Source organism: Dermochelys coriacea, chromosome 9 (genome assembly GCF_009764565.3).
Source record: "Dermochelys coriacea isolate rDerCor1 chromosome 9, rDerCor1.pri.v4, whole genome shotgun sequence".
NCBI lineage: Eukaryota > Metazoa > Chordata > Testudines > Dermochelyidae > Dermochelys > Dermochelys coriacea.
The window spans coordinates 11,700,472-11,713,025 of NC_050076.1; the positions used below are offsets into that span (position 1 = coordinate 11,700,472).

General features: G+C 43.0%; 1 protein-coding gene across 2 annotated transcripts in view; it reads left to right on the plus strand.

Moving 5' to 3' along the window:
- The first annotated feature begins 1,836 nt into the window (after nucleotides 1-1,836).
- The window catches only part of GNB4 (G protein subunit beta 4), a 125,021-nt gene continuing 114,303 nt past the window's right edge, over nucleotides 1,837-12,554 (plus strand). Inside the window, exon 1 of one of the 2 annotated variants that reach the window (XM_038415796.2) lies at nucleotides 1,837-2,009. The gene's annotated coding sequence lies outside the window, so the exon portion shown is untranslated. The remainder of the gene's footprint in view (nucleotides 2,010-12,554) is intronic. The other variant, XM_043491926.1, reaches the window with a different exon arrangement.

Consider the following 12,554-nt stretch of genomic DNA (forward strand, 5'->3'; position numbering starts at 1 on the left):
ATGAGTCAGCTCCTTGCCATAGGAGTCTGTCTGCATCACCAGCAAACTCCTCGAGACTCTGCTTACCTTTCCTTTATCTTGCAGGTAACATTCACTGAAACCCAGTTCTTAAGTTCCCCATTGATGTTTTTGTGCAGTGTGCATTCTCCACTCACAAAAATGACCAAATTTGCTTTCTTCAAAGTGACAGAATGCACTCAAACCAGCCTGTCGGTGCAGCTGAGGATGCATGCCTTACCTTAGTATAACAGTACCGAGATGAATTAATAAAATAAGTTTATTAAGAAGAGATGTAAGTGATAGTAACCAAAAGAGAGAGACTGGTATGGTATAGTTACAAGCAAAACAAAATAACATGCTTTCTAGTAAAACCTAACTTTAGCAAGTTATAATCTTTGCCTAAGCAGCTTTCTCACTTACATCAAGCTGTCATCTCCAGCTCCTCCAAGTACCTTTCCCAGGTCTGGAGACTAGCTCTGTGTAAGCCTGAAAGAATGTCTTTTTCATCAACTGAAGTTGGTTTAATAGAAGATATTACTTCACCCACCTTGTCTTTCTAATAAAATGTGCATGACATTTTAAGGAGGTCACTGCCCTCCACCCCACCATTAGTATCTCTAGTTTCTCAAGTACCCCTCCCAATCCAGTTTACCTCCCTTACTGAATTTATTTTCTTCTACTGCTCGCTGTTCCCTTTCTCCACCACTTCTGCTCCTGGGACTGTCTATGCTCCCCCTGGCCTCTTCTCCTGTTCCCGTGTTTCTTTCCCCTGTACCTCTTTCCCTGCTGTAGTTATCTTTCCCATAAGCCTCCTTTTCCAACTGAGAATAAAATCTGCATAAAACCCTGTTAGCTTGCACTTCCCTGCCACCTAAATTCCCCCTAAACTCATTGACTTTGGTGGAAGCTCTGTAAAAATATCTGAGGGTGAAATTTGTCTCATCGTGTTTAAATCCCTCTTTAAAAGTCACTTCCTTTGCAAAGCCTATCAAGGCTATTCCTTCACAGAATGATAATTAATTTATACATTTAAAAATAGTAAGGAAGTGAGAGATCCAAGAAAACAGTAAGCTTTTATTCTTACTTTCTACAGGAAAGTGAGCCTCAAAGAATGCTGGTGGCTCTTTTTTTGTTTACTCCACCCTCTCAATGTACATGCACTATCACTTGGTTATGTTTTCTGTCTAATTTTGGATTTTAAGTGCCTTGGGGCAAGGATCTTGGAGCTGATTCAAATCTCATTTACATTAGTGTAAATTCAGAGTAACTTAGAAATTACACCGGTGTAACCGAGAACAGGACTTAGCCCATCATCTTTATATTTACCTAAAGTGCTGTGTACCTTACTTGCACTATATAAATGAGTCATAGTTTACTTAGACAGAAATATAACTGTTTAATGTTTTAAAATGCATTTCTTGCCTTTTTGCCCTGAGGAAAACATTAGAGGGTACATGTACACAGAGATAGAAGACCCACGGCACAGCCTACTTAATATTAAAGCTACTTAGTATTAAAGCTATCTATCAAAATACATACAAAGTTTTTTTTTTTTTTTCAAGTGGCTGCCTGTCCAAACTTTCCCTTAAACCCCTTTATCAGGAATTCTTATTGTATTACAGATGTTCTAATTCAACAAAATGTTATTTTTAGTCAATGAAGCAAGAAAAATAACAAAAAGAATCTAATTGTAATGGGCCGGATTCTCCTTTCACTTACAGCTTTCAAAATTGTATTTCTATTGACTTCAGTAGAGTTACTCCCAATTTATACTAGTGTAAGTCAGAAAAAAAGTACACTAGATGTTTGCATTTTGGACTACAATTCCCAGCCTGCTGCACACTAAGGTGGGCTGATGATTGATGGCCTCAATTTAAGTCTCCTCCTACACCGACACTGAAATGCAGAGGAAATATTAAAACCGAGCAGTAGGAGACAACTAGAACGAAAAACAACAACCCACAGTTGCAAGAGAACCAGGAGATGGTTGGATGTATTAGCTTTTAAGGGTAAGTGATTCCTTTAATTTCATCTAACATGTACTCTGGTTCTCTTTCTCTGTTTCTTTAATAGGGAAAATTATTTCAGAATTTCAGTTTATCCTGTTGTCATTGAGAAGAAATGCATACTTTATATGTATCACTGTAAAGTTTAACAAAAGCGCAAACTGTACAACATACTGGGATGAGGGAGATAAATGTAAATCCTATTTTGTATTAGATGTAGGATGAAAAGTCGGTTTACAGAGGACCCCTTATGTGTCTTATGAAACCTTTTGTTGATGGTGTATTATCATGATTTCCAGCATGGGGCACTAGTACACAAGAGAGGGTTGTTGGAGGAAGAGATTATTGCAATAAAGAGAATAATTCAGAAAATGTGGAATTGTAATGGCAAAGGATTTATCCTTAGATGTTGTATCTTTCCAGGTTATGACTGAAATAATGCTTCGTGGAAAGCATACAGTATTTTGGGCCAGATCCTCTTCTTCACAGGAGCTGCTTGTGCTGCTCTGGCAGTGCCAAGCAACTATAACGTCAGTTTAGTGATACCCAGATTATTGCTCCATCATAGGGGAATCCTTAGATGGTGAAGAGCCACCAAAATGGCTCCTATGTCACTCCCCCCCCCCCCCCGCAAGCTGAAGAGGTGTGGCAGAAGAGAAAGGCGTGTGGCTGTGTCCAGCTGATCCCTGGCTGTCGAAATGGCCACTGAGAACTGCTAGCGGTACGGGCACGATAGAACGGATTTAACACTGCTTCTATTTGTCCTGGAGACGAGGCTAGTCCCTGGCAGCCCCAGGATTGGGGGAACACGGATAAAAAGCCTGCAATTTTGGACCTGAACTGAATGCTCTGCAGCCTGCTTGGAATATCCAGCCCTGTATGTGTGTACTTAGATTGTAAATTCTTTAGGTCAGAGTCATAGTCTGATTCTACATTGCCTTGCATTTTGTGTAGTCATTTACACTGTGGAAAAAGGGTGTAGAGCACTGCCTTTCTGATTTGGTAACATTTTACCCAGATTTGCACTCACTTTACATAATTGTAAATGGCTACACAAAGTACAAGGCAGCTGAGAATCAGGCCACGGGCATCTTATTTGGACGACTTCTGATTTTACATATGCTGGAGTAAATCTGGAGTAACTCCAGTAAATTCACTGGAGTTACTCTGGGTTTACACCAGGATAATTAAGAATGACTCTTTCCCACTAAGGTCTGTAAGTCTCAGAGATCTAGATCATTTTCTTGAGGTTTATATTTACCAATTTCTTAAAATCACCAATAAGATGCTTTTTTTGTTTCTACTAAAACAAAACCATGTAGCAAATACTACACTTTATATCTGAACAGCATGATTAGTTTTTTTGTTTTTGCTGTTCAGCAAACTGCTTTGCCTCACTGGGTTAGTGGTCTTCTGTTCTCCTTGCAACACTACACTAGTGCTGGTAACGTCACTCCACTTCCTCCCCCAGCTAGCATTGCCAGCTTTAAAATTATGGCAGCAGACCAACAGTGACAATGGGTCATTGACAGTGTCTCTCCTCTTCCTCCATCCTAGCCTGTTTCACCACTTTGTGGCATTCAGAAAAGGATTTAGATGTTTACATGAATCAAAATAGTGTCTGTGGTTACACTAACCAATCTAAATCCTTAGTATGTATATAATGCTATCTGTTTATGTAAGGCATTTGTATGGACCCCATCACTTTTTAAAGTATATAGCCTCACAACAGCCGTGTGTGGTAAGGAAATACTATTATCTACATTTTGCAAATGGGGAACTGAGGCAAAGTGGCTAAGTGACTTGTACAAGATCATATCGGAAGTCTGTGGCAGAGGACGAAATTGGACACAGGTATCTCAAATCATAGGCTATTGCCCCAACCACTAGACCATCCTGCCATTCAGCTGTATGTCTTCACTGCACCATACAAACATTAATCTTCAAAAATGCACTATGAAGGTTTGTTATGCCCATTTTACAGAGAGGGAAACACAGATACTAAAATGAAGTGATTTAAATGAAGGCCATACAGCAAGATATTGACAAAACAGGGATTACAGCTCAGGAATTCCTTGTTCTTGGTTTTGTGCTCTCTCCTATAGACTGCTTTATGCCTCATCTAGAGTATGGGTTCCCAAACTGTGGGCCACGATACACAGGCCTGGGTGGGCCACTGGTGCAGCTATGGGTGGAGTTTGGGGAGGGTATGGGGGCGAGCATTGTGAAGTGGACAGTGACGGAGTGGCAGCTGGCCATGGCTCCCTCCCAGGGCCGGAGGAGCCCAGCACCGCTGTGGCCGAGGGCAAAACTGAGGCAGTGGGCAAGGAGAAGGGGCTGGCCCCGAGAGGCTGTGGACCCCAGAGTGGCTGGAGGGTTCACAGTCATTCCTGCTCCGAACTGCCACACACTGCGATTCGTGGCTGTCAGGCCCCCTTGAGTATCGGCCTCACAGCATCTGCATGGACTGGGGCTTGGTGATGCTGCTCTGTTTCCGCCTGGACAATACCCTGATCAGGACTGTCATAGGTAGCAGCCAGGCCCGGCCTGAGCACCTGCCTCTGCCTGGCACTGGCAGCCCCCAAGCCCTTCCCTCATTCCCGGGCAGGGGTTGCCTGTGAGGCATGCCAGGTGCTGACTGGGTGACTGTCAGGTAGAGTAGGACTGTCAGGTGACAAGCTCAAGGCACTCAGGCTGCTGAAGCAGAGGGTATCAGCGGGGATTGGCTGTGGCACCTGCCTGTCCCCTTTGTCCTTTTGCTGGTCCTGATCCCTGCTGAAGTCAGGGGTTGCACACGCCCCGCGGTGTCCCCTCCCTGATGAATGCGTGGCAGCCTGAGAAGGCCAGGCTACATGCTCAGCAGCTGCTTGCTTGATTTCCTACTTGATCAGCCTGATGGGATGATGGCTCACCTGCTTGGTGGGCAAGGTGGGAGGGCGTACTATCAAACTGTATACGTTGATAGTGGGGGGCGGGTCACAATTTAAAGGTTCGGCCACCTCCCAAAACAGCTTGAGTCACTGCCCACCCTGGGCAGCCTTGCTCCCTCCCTCCCGTCCTCCCCGTGCCTTGCCCTCAGTCTCCCCTTCCAGAAAGCAGCGGAAAGTGTTAATAGTGGACTGCAGTTCCTATTGCAGTTGCACAGATGGGCCTCAGGGAAAAAAGTTTGGGAACCCCAATCTAGAAGTTCAATTCTTTTTTGTGTGTATGTGGACACAATTAAGGACAGATCTTTGCTCCCCTTTTTGTACTGTGGAAAGCTACCTTAACTGGTCTGCTAACGTTTTCAGCCAGCTATGCTTGTTCTACGCTAACCTGGCAAAGACATCAGGTGACTGAATAAGAATGGCCCACTCTGGTGATCAACATCAATGTAAGAATTCTGTGGAATGCAAATTAGAGCAGCACTTTTTCTACTATATTTCAGAATAAAAAGTCTTGAACGTTGGCTTCAGTATACAGTAACCTAAGTCTTCTTGTGTCCATGTGGGAAAAGCTCTGCCTTTCTCCACCAGAAAAGAACCTGCTCAAACCTCCATCATTTTTCTATGATCTCTATTTATAGAAGAAAAAGAAACAGAGAACCATATCTTCACCTCCATTCCCACCCGTTTTATACCAAAATAATAATGACAAAAAGGTAGCTATAAATCTGCCAGATCTGCCCAGATGAGAATTCCCCTGGCGTGGGAGAAATCCTTGGGTGGCAAAGAGTTGATGTAACTGTCTCTCTGATGCACCCCACATCCTGGCCCCCAGTGTAAAAGATGTTTCTGGGGAGGAAGGAGTGTAGCTGGAATGTCCCAGCAATCTCCCATTGTTGGAAAAGCCCGTTGATGCTATGGACAGCCATGATACTATTGGCTGTTTTAAATTATGCCAGGGAATGGGTTGACCCCATGATATGGGAGTTACAGAAGTGGCTTAACACCATCTTTTCCCCCCTCACCTTAGCTGCACCAAGCATATTGCAGCCACATCCGAGGATGTGTAGTGCACATTCCACAGATCAATCACTGAACATAAATAAGGTGTTTATAATCACATAACAATGGAAAGATTGTTACAAACTTCATAAAACAAAACTGGGTTAGTAAGGTACCAAGAAGAGTAAATTTGGCCACCTGTGTCTCTGCATCAGCATGGTTGAGAAAAGTCAGCCAAATTATAAAATCTTGGTTGGTCTTATTGTGTTTCATTTAAGGGCACTTTCCAATGGCCACTATATCCTGCCCTTTACAGTACCAGTTTTCCATTGTGACGACTGTATACAGGTCTACCTCATTGGGCTGCAACAAGAACAGGACAAACTTTTCTTGCTGGATAGATATTATCCACACCAAGTAAAGCAGGAGACATTAACGTATACAGGGAAGAATAGAATCAAGCTTCTCTCTGTGAATACTGGTACTCAGAAAATCTATATTCTAGAGCAGTTCCACTATTAGCATTCAGAAGTGCCAGCTGCTAAATTACAGTGGCAGCATAGATCTATATCAATATGCACTATATTAAAAGCCTTTGGGGTGTTAGATAAGATCTGTACAATATTTGATACTGCTTATTAAGATAGTTTAGTTTTTTAGTGGCTATGGTGAGAATCTTGATGTACTTGATTATGTAAATTCTTAGTCAGGTTGTCAGTCTGAATCTATGGTCAGAATCTTGATTATGTAAATTCTTAGTTTTTCCATTGCATAGTTGTGTGCAGAGGGGGTCTGATTCTTCTCTCAAATCAGTTATACAGTTTTGAATTCAACAGAGCTATTCCTGATTTTCACCAGAGTAAATGAGAAGAGCATGAGGCCCACTGAGTTCTGACAATTTCCCCTGAAAGTGAAATTGACAGAAGTTGGTTTTCCCAAATACTGTCAGGGGATTATGTGGTATAATGGAGAAGCTGACAAGATCTGCAGATGGTGAGCTCCTTTTGAGCCATTGACATGTCAACTTATGCCTGTGGGGAAACTTCGATATGTACTACTTGCATTGAGATATAAGTTATGATGAAAATTAGCTATGTGGCTCAGGCCTGCTGGCTAAAAACAAGAGGATGGTGTGGGATGTTATTTTTATCAGAATATAAAAAAAAATATAAAAAAGGCAGCAGGCCACAATAATCCTGTTATTTCATGTTTGTGTATTTTTAGGAACTAGCTATTTATTTTTTACTGTAGACAAGCAAAGAGAAACATTTCATTGCCACCACTAATCTTTATTTTCCTCAAACAGCCAAGAAGCTAATTAAAAGTAGCAGCTGTGTCTAGCATTGGTGGAAGCTACTAGTGTAGACAGAAGATCAGGGCTTTGTGCCATCATGTCATCTAGATCTGCTTTGGGCAGGGTGGTAAAAACATCTGCTCGTGGTTACATAGGGGTTCCCATGATTGCTAGCACAAGTGGGAGCTGTGCTGGTGTGAGACCAAAGGTGAGGGAAGAATTACCAGTGCAGAAAAGGCCTTTTCTTTTTTGGGTTCATATGTGTCTGAAAGCAGAATCTGCCCCTAAAAATTAAATTAAGAATTAAAAGTTAAGACATACTGAATAGAAATACTGGAATTGTACAAATGATAGAACTCTGTGTTCTTTCCTTGCTAGATCTGGCTCCTTGACTTTCACTGCAGCATCTTTCCCACTTGGAAGCTAAAACATGGGAAAGCAGGAGAATGCTAAAAAGCCAATAGTTTCTGATACTGAGCAATGTTATTGTTCCTCATCACCAGTGTCCTTGGCATCAGCCAGTCCAGCTGTAATATTGCTAATGGAGAAGTGAAAGGACACTAATGATGGGTTTGGATTAATTTGACCAGCTGAATATCTGTCCCCTAGAAGGACAGAGAAGGAGAAAGGTGTTTTTTTGTTTGTTTGTTTTTTTGCTTACTCAACAACATATCGCACTGAATCATGTTTATAGCTGATGAAAGGAAAATTGACATTTGTCCTTTTCTGTGTTTAAATGAGTTGACAGTCTAACAGCCTATATAGAAAGAGTAATATGTTCTGATAGGTTTCTGAAGTTTACTTCCTGCCAAACTCTGGCACAAAGTGCACCAGGGCTGTGAAGCCCCTTGGTACTAGCACTGTTTTCTCCAAATAGAAATCAGGTCAGGATAGAAAGGCAGAAGATGAAAGACTGAACTTCAAAAGCATGGCAACCCTACATGACTGTCCTTTACACCAGTCAGCACCAGAAAGACATTAAGCCTGTTTGGATTTTGCAACATGTAATACTTTTCAGATTTTTAAGAGCCTGATCCTGGAATATGCTGAATACTTTTAACTGCCAGTGGCTTCCATGGGAACTGATCAAGCTCATCATCTCTTGGTATTAGGCCCTTGGTTCATATCTCCAGAATGGCTAATTTTGAATTAGTTTTTCATCCCCAATGATCCATGAAACATCACTTACCTGCCAGAAAAAACATATTCCTTTTCAGTTGGAGTTGTATAAGGCCTGATCTACCTACATGAAGGGTATTCTTCGAAAATGACAATGCGGTGGCATAGAACAGTGATTCTCAACCGGGGTATGCAGAGGTCTTCATGGGGATACATCAGCTTATCTAGATATTTGCCTAGTTTTAGAAGCTACATAAAAAGCTCTAGTGAAGTCAGTACAAACTAAAGTTTCATACAGACAAAATGAGAAAGTAAGCAATTTTTCAGTAATAGTGGGCTGTGACACTTTTGTATTTTTCTGTCTGATTTTGTAAGCAAATCATTTTTAATTGAGGTGAAACTTGGGATATGCAAGACAAATCAGTCCTTGTCAGTACAGTACAGGGTTGCAGTAGTCTGGAAAAGTTGAGAATCACTGGCATAGAGAAGAAATGACGAGTCATCCATGGCGATGCAGTTCATATCACAGAGATCAGCCTTTGCAGAATGCTGCCATCCCAAACAAGAGACTTTCTGTATATTGAATAATACTTTCATTTTACATATACACATTTATTCTTAAAAGGACAAGTGAATAAGAACATGAGGATGGCCATACTAAGTCTGACCAATGGTCCATCTAGCCCAGTATCCAGTCTTCTGATCGTGGCCAAAGCCACATGCTTCAGAGATAGTGAACAGAACAGGGCAGTTTATCAAGTGATTCATCCCCTGTCATCCAGTCCCAACTTCTACTGCTCAGAGGTTTAGGGACATCTAGAGCATGGGGTTGTGTCCCTGACTATCTTGGCAAATAGCCATTTGTGGACCTATCCTTCAGGAACTTGCCTAATTCTTTTTTGAACCTGGTTATACTTTTGGCCTTTACAACATCCCATGGCAATGAGTTCCAGAGGTTTATTGTGTGTGGTGTTTCAGAGTAGCAGCCGTGTTAGTCTGTATTCGCAAAAAGAAAAGGAGTACTTGTGGCACTTTAGAGACTAACAAATTTATTAGAGCATAAGCTTTCGTGAGCTACGGCTCACTTCATCGGATGCATCCGATGAAGTGAGCTGTAGCTCACGAAAGCTTATGCTCTAATAAATTTGTTGGTCTCTAAGGTGCCACAAGTACTCCTTTTCTTTGTGTGTGGTGTGAAGAAGTACTTCCTTTTGTTTGTTTTAAACATACTTCCTATTAATTTCATTGAATGACATTGGTTTGTGTGTTATGTGAAGGGGTAAATAACAGTTCCTTATTCACTTTCTCCACACCAGTCATGATTTTATAGATCTCTGTCTTATCTCCCCCTTAATTGTCTCTTTTGCAAGCTGAACAGTCCCAGTCTTTTTAACCTCTCCTTATATGGAAGCTGCTCCATCATTGTGTTGCCCTTCTCCGTACCGTTTCCAATTCTAATGCATCTTTTTTTGAGATGGGGTGACTAGAACTGCGTGCAGTATCCAAGGTGTGGGCATACCATGGATTCATTTAATGGCATTATGATATTTTCTGTTTTATTATCCAGTGGTTCCTAATGGTTCCTAGCATTGTTAACTTTGTTGATTGCAGCTGCACACTGAGCAGATGTTTTCAGAGAACTATCCATGGTGACTCCAAGATCTTTCTTGAGTGGTAACAGCTGATATAGCCCCATCATTTTGTATGTGTAGCTGGAATTTTGTTTTCCAGTGTGCACTATTTTGCATTCATCAGCATTGGATTTCATCTGCCATTTTGTTGCCGAGTCACCCAGTTTTGTGAGATCCCTTTTTAACTCTTTGCAGTCAGCTTTGGACTTAACTATTTTGAGTACTTTAGTATCTATCATCAAACTTTGCCACTTCACTGTTTGCCCTTTTTTCCAGATCATTTATGAATATGTTGAACATCAGTGGTCCTAATACAGATCCTTGGGGGACCGTGCAATTTACCTCTCTCCACTGAAAACTGACTGTTTATTCCTATCGTTTTTCCCGATCTTTTAGCCAGTTAGTGATCCATCAGAGGACATTCCCTCTTATCTAATGATTGCTTACTTTGCTTAAGAGCCTTTGGTGAGGGACCTTGTCAAAAGCTTTCTGAAAGACCAAGTATACTATATCCACCTTTTTTCCATGTTTGTTGACACCATTAAAGAATTCTAATAGATTGGTGAGGCATGATTTCACTTTACAAAAGCTGTGTTGACTCTCTCCCAACACATCATGCTCATCTATGTATCTGATAATTCTGTTCTATACTAAGGGCACCCTCTCTATATTGCCTAGGGAGGTTGTGGAACCTCCATCATTGGAGGTTTTTAAGAGCAGGTTAGACACCTGGAAGGGATGGTCTAAATCAGGGATTGGCAACCTATGGCACGCATGCCAAACATGGCACGGGAGCCAACTTTTAATGTCACGGACCCAGGCAGACAGCAGCGTGCCACAAAAAATCCTGCCCTGCCTGGCCCACTCTTTTCTGCCCACTGCTCTCTCCTTGCAGGGCAGGCAAGCTTCCCCCTCCCCCCGCCTCTTCCCCCAGCATGCTGGGTTTTTGCCCCTCCTTCTCTCCCTCCCTGGGGCTGATCAGCTGACAGCCCTTACTACGGAGGGGGAGAAGTAAAAGCGGAGCTGCAGAGTGCTCTCTGCTTCGGGGACCTTCGGGAAGGGGGTGGAATCGGGGCAAATCCCCTCCAGCCCCCTGCCGTGAGCTGCTCAGAGCTGGGAGCACCCCTATGACCCCAGCCCACACCCCCAGCCCTCTGCCCTGACCCCTGCGCCTCCCCCCCAACCCAGTTAGAAGGTCTCGCTCTCTAAGTCTATACATTATATAACTAAACTTTTGTCATATGTAAACAAGGTTTTCAAAATGTTTAAGAAGCTTCATTTAAAATTAAATTAAAAGGCTGATCTTATGCTGATTCCGGCACCCCCCACACTCAGCCAGCCCCCCCAGCTCCCTGCCCTGACTCCTGCATCCTCCTTACACACACCCCCAGCTCCCTGCCCTGACTCCTGCATCCTCCTTACACACCCCCAGCCCCCTGCCCTGACTCCTGTACCCCCCCACACATACCCAGCCCCCCCACACCTGATGCCCTGACTCTTGCACCCCCCACAACCCCACCCTGAGCACCAAACGGGAGCTCCTGCACACATACCCCCCATTCCCACCGGCATCCCTCGCACCAAATGGGAGCTGCCCAGGTAAGTGCTCCACACCCAAACCTCCTACCCCAACTCTGAGCCCCTTCCCTCATTCTAGCTCCTAGCCAGACCCTGCACCCCAACCCCCAGCCTGCTCCTTCACCCCCAGCCCTTTTCTCAGCACACTCCCACCCTCATCTCAGTGCAGAGAGAGGAAGAGAATGGCTTGAACTAGGGAGAAGGTAGTACCTACTCTATGTGGACAGGGCTGGGACTCCAGACTGGCAGCGGGCTTAGGCTTAGGACAGTTAGGCTTACCGGCCTGTAATTGCCAGGATTGCCTCGGGAGCCTTTTTAAAAAAATCTGTGTCACATTAGCTATCCAACAGTCATCTTGTACAGAAGCTGATTTAAGTGATAAGTTACATACCGCAGCTGCTAGTTCTGCAATTTCATATTTGAGTTATTTCAGAACTCTTGGGTGAATACAATCTGGTCCTGGTGACTTATTACTGTTTAATTTATCATTTTGTTCCAAAACCTCTTCTATTGACACCTCAATCTGGGTTGTCGCCTAAAAGGAATGACTCAGATGTGGGAATCTCCCTCAAATCCTCTGCAGCAAAGACTGATTCAGAGTTTAGGGAGGTTTAGAGCCAGGTTTTATGTTTGGCCTGTAATAGCGAATGGAGGCCAGTACCAAAGTTTGCGTGTAGATCTAGACTTCTGTAAAGTGGAGTGGTGTTTGATTCTGAAGGTTTGGTTTGGGACCTCAAAATAGGACCTAAGGAGTGCATAGGCCTTGTGCTGGCTGCCTGAACAGGAGTGAATTTTGTCCTCTATGATTTACACGTGCAAAATAATAATCTCCTCCTACTTGTTAAAAAAAAAAATTAGTAGCAAATATAATGCTGTAAGAATGCTTCATTTTGCTAATACCAAATTACTGCTACAAAATACATTACACCAGGACGTTTGCTAGTATGGTGTTGTCAGAGTATAGTGTTATAAATAATTAAAAGTGAGCTATGTTGCCAAT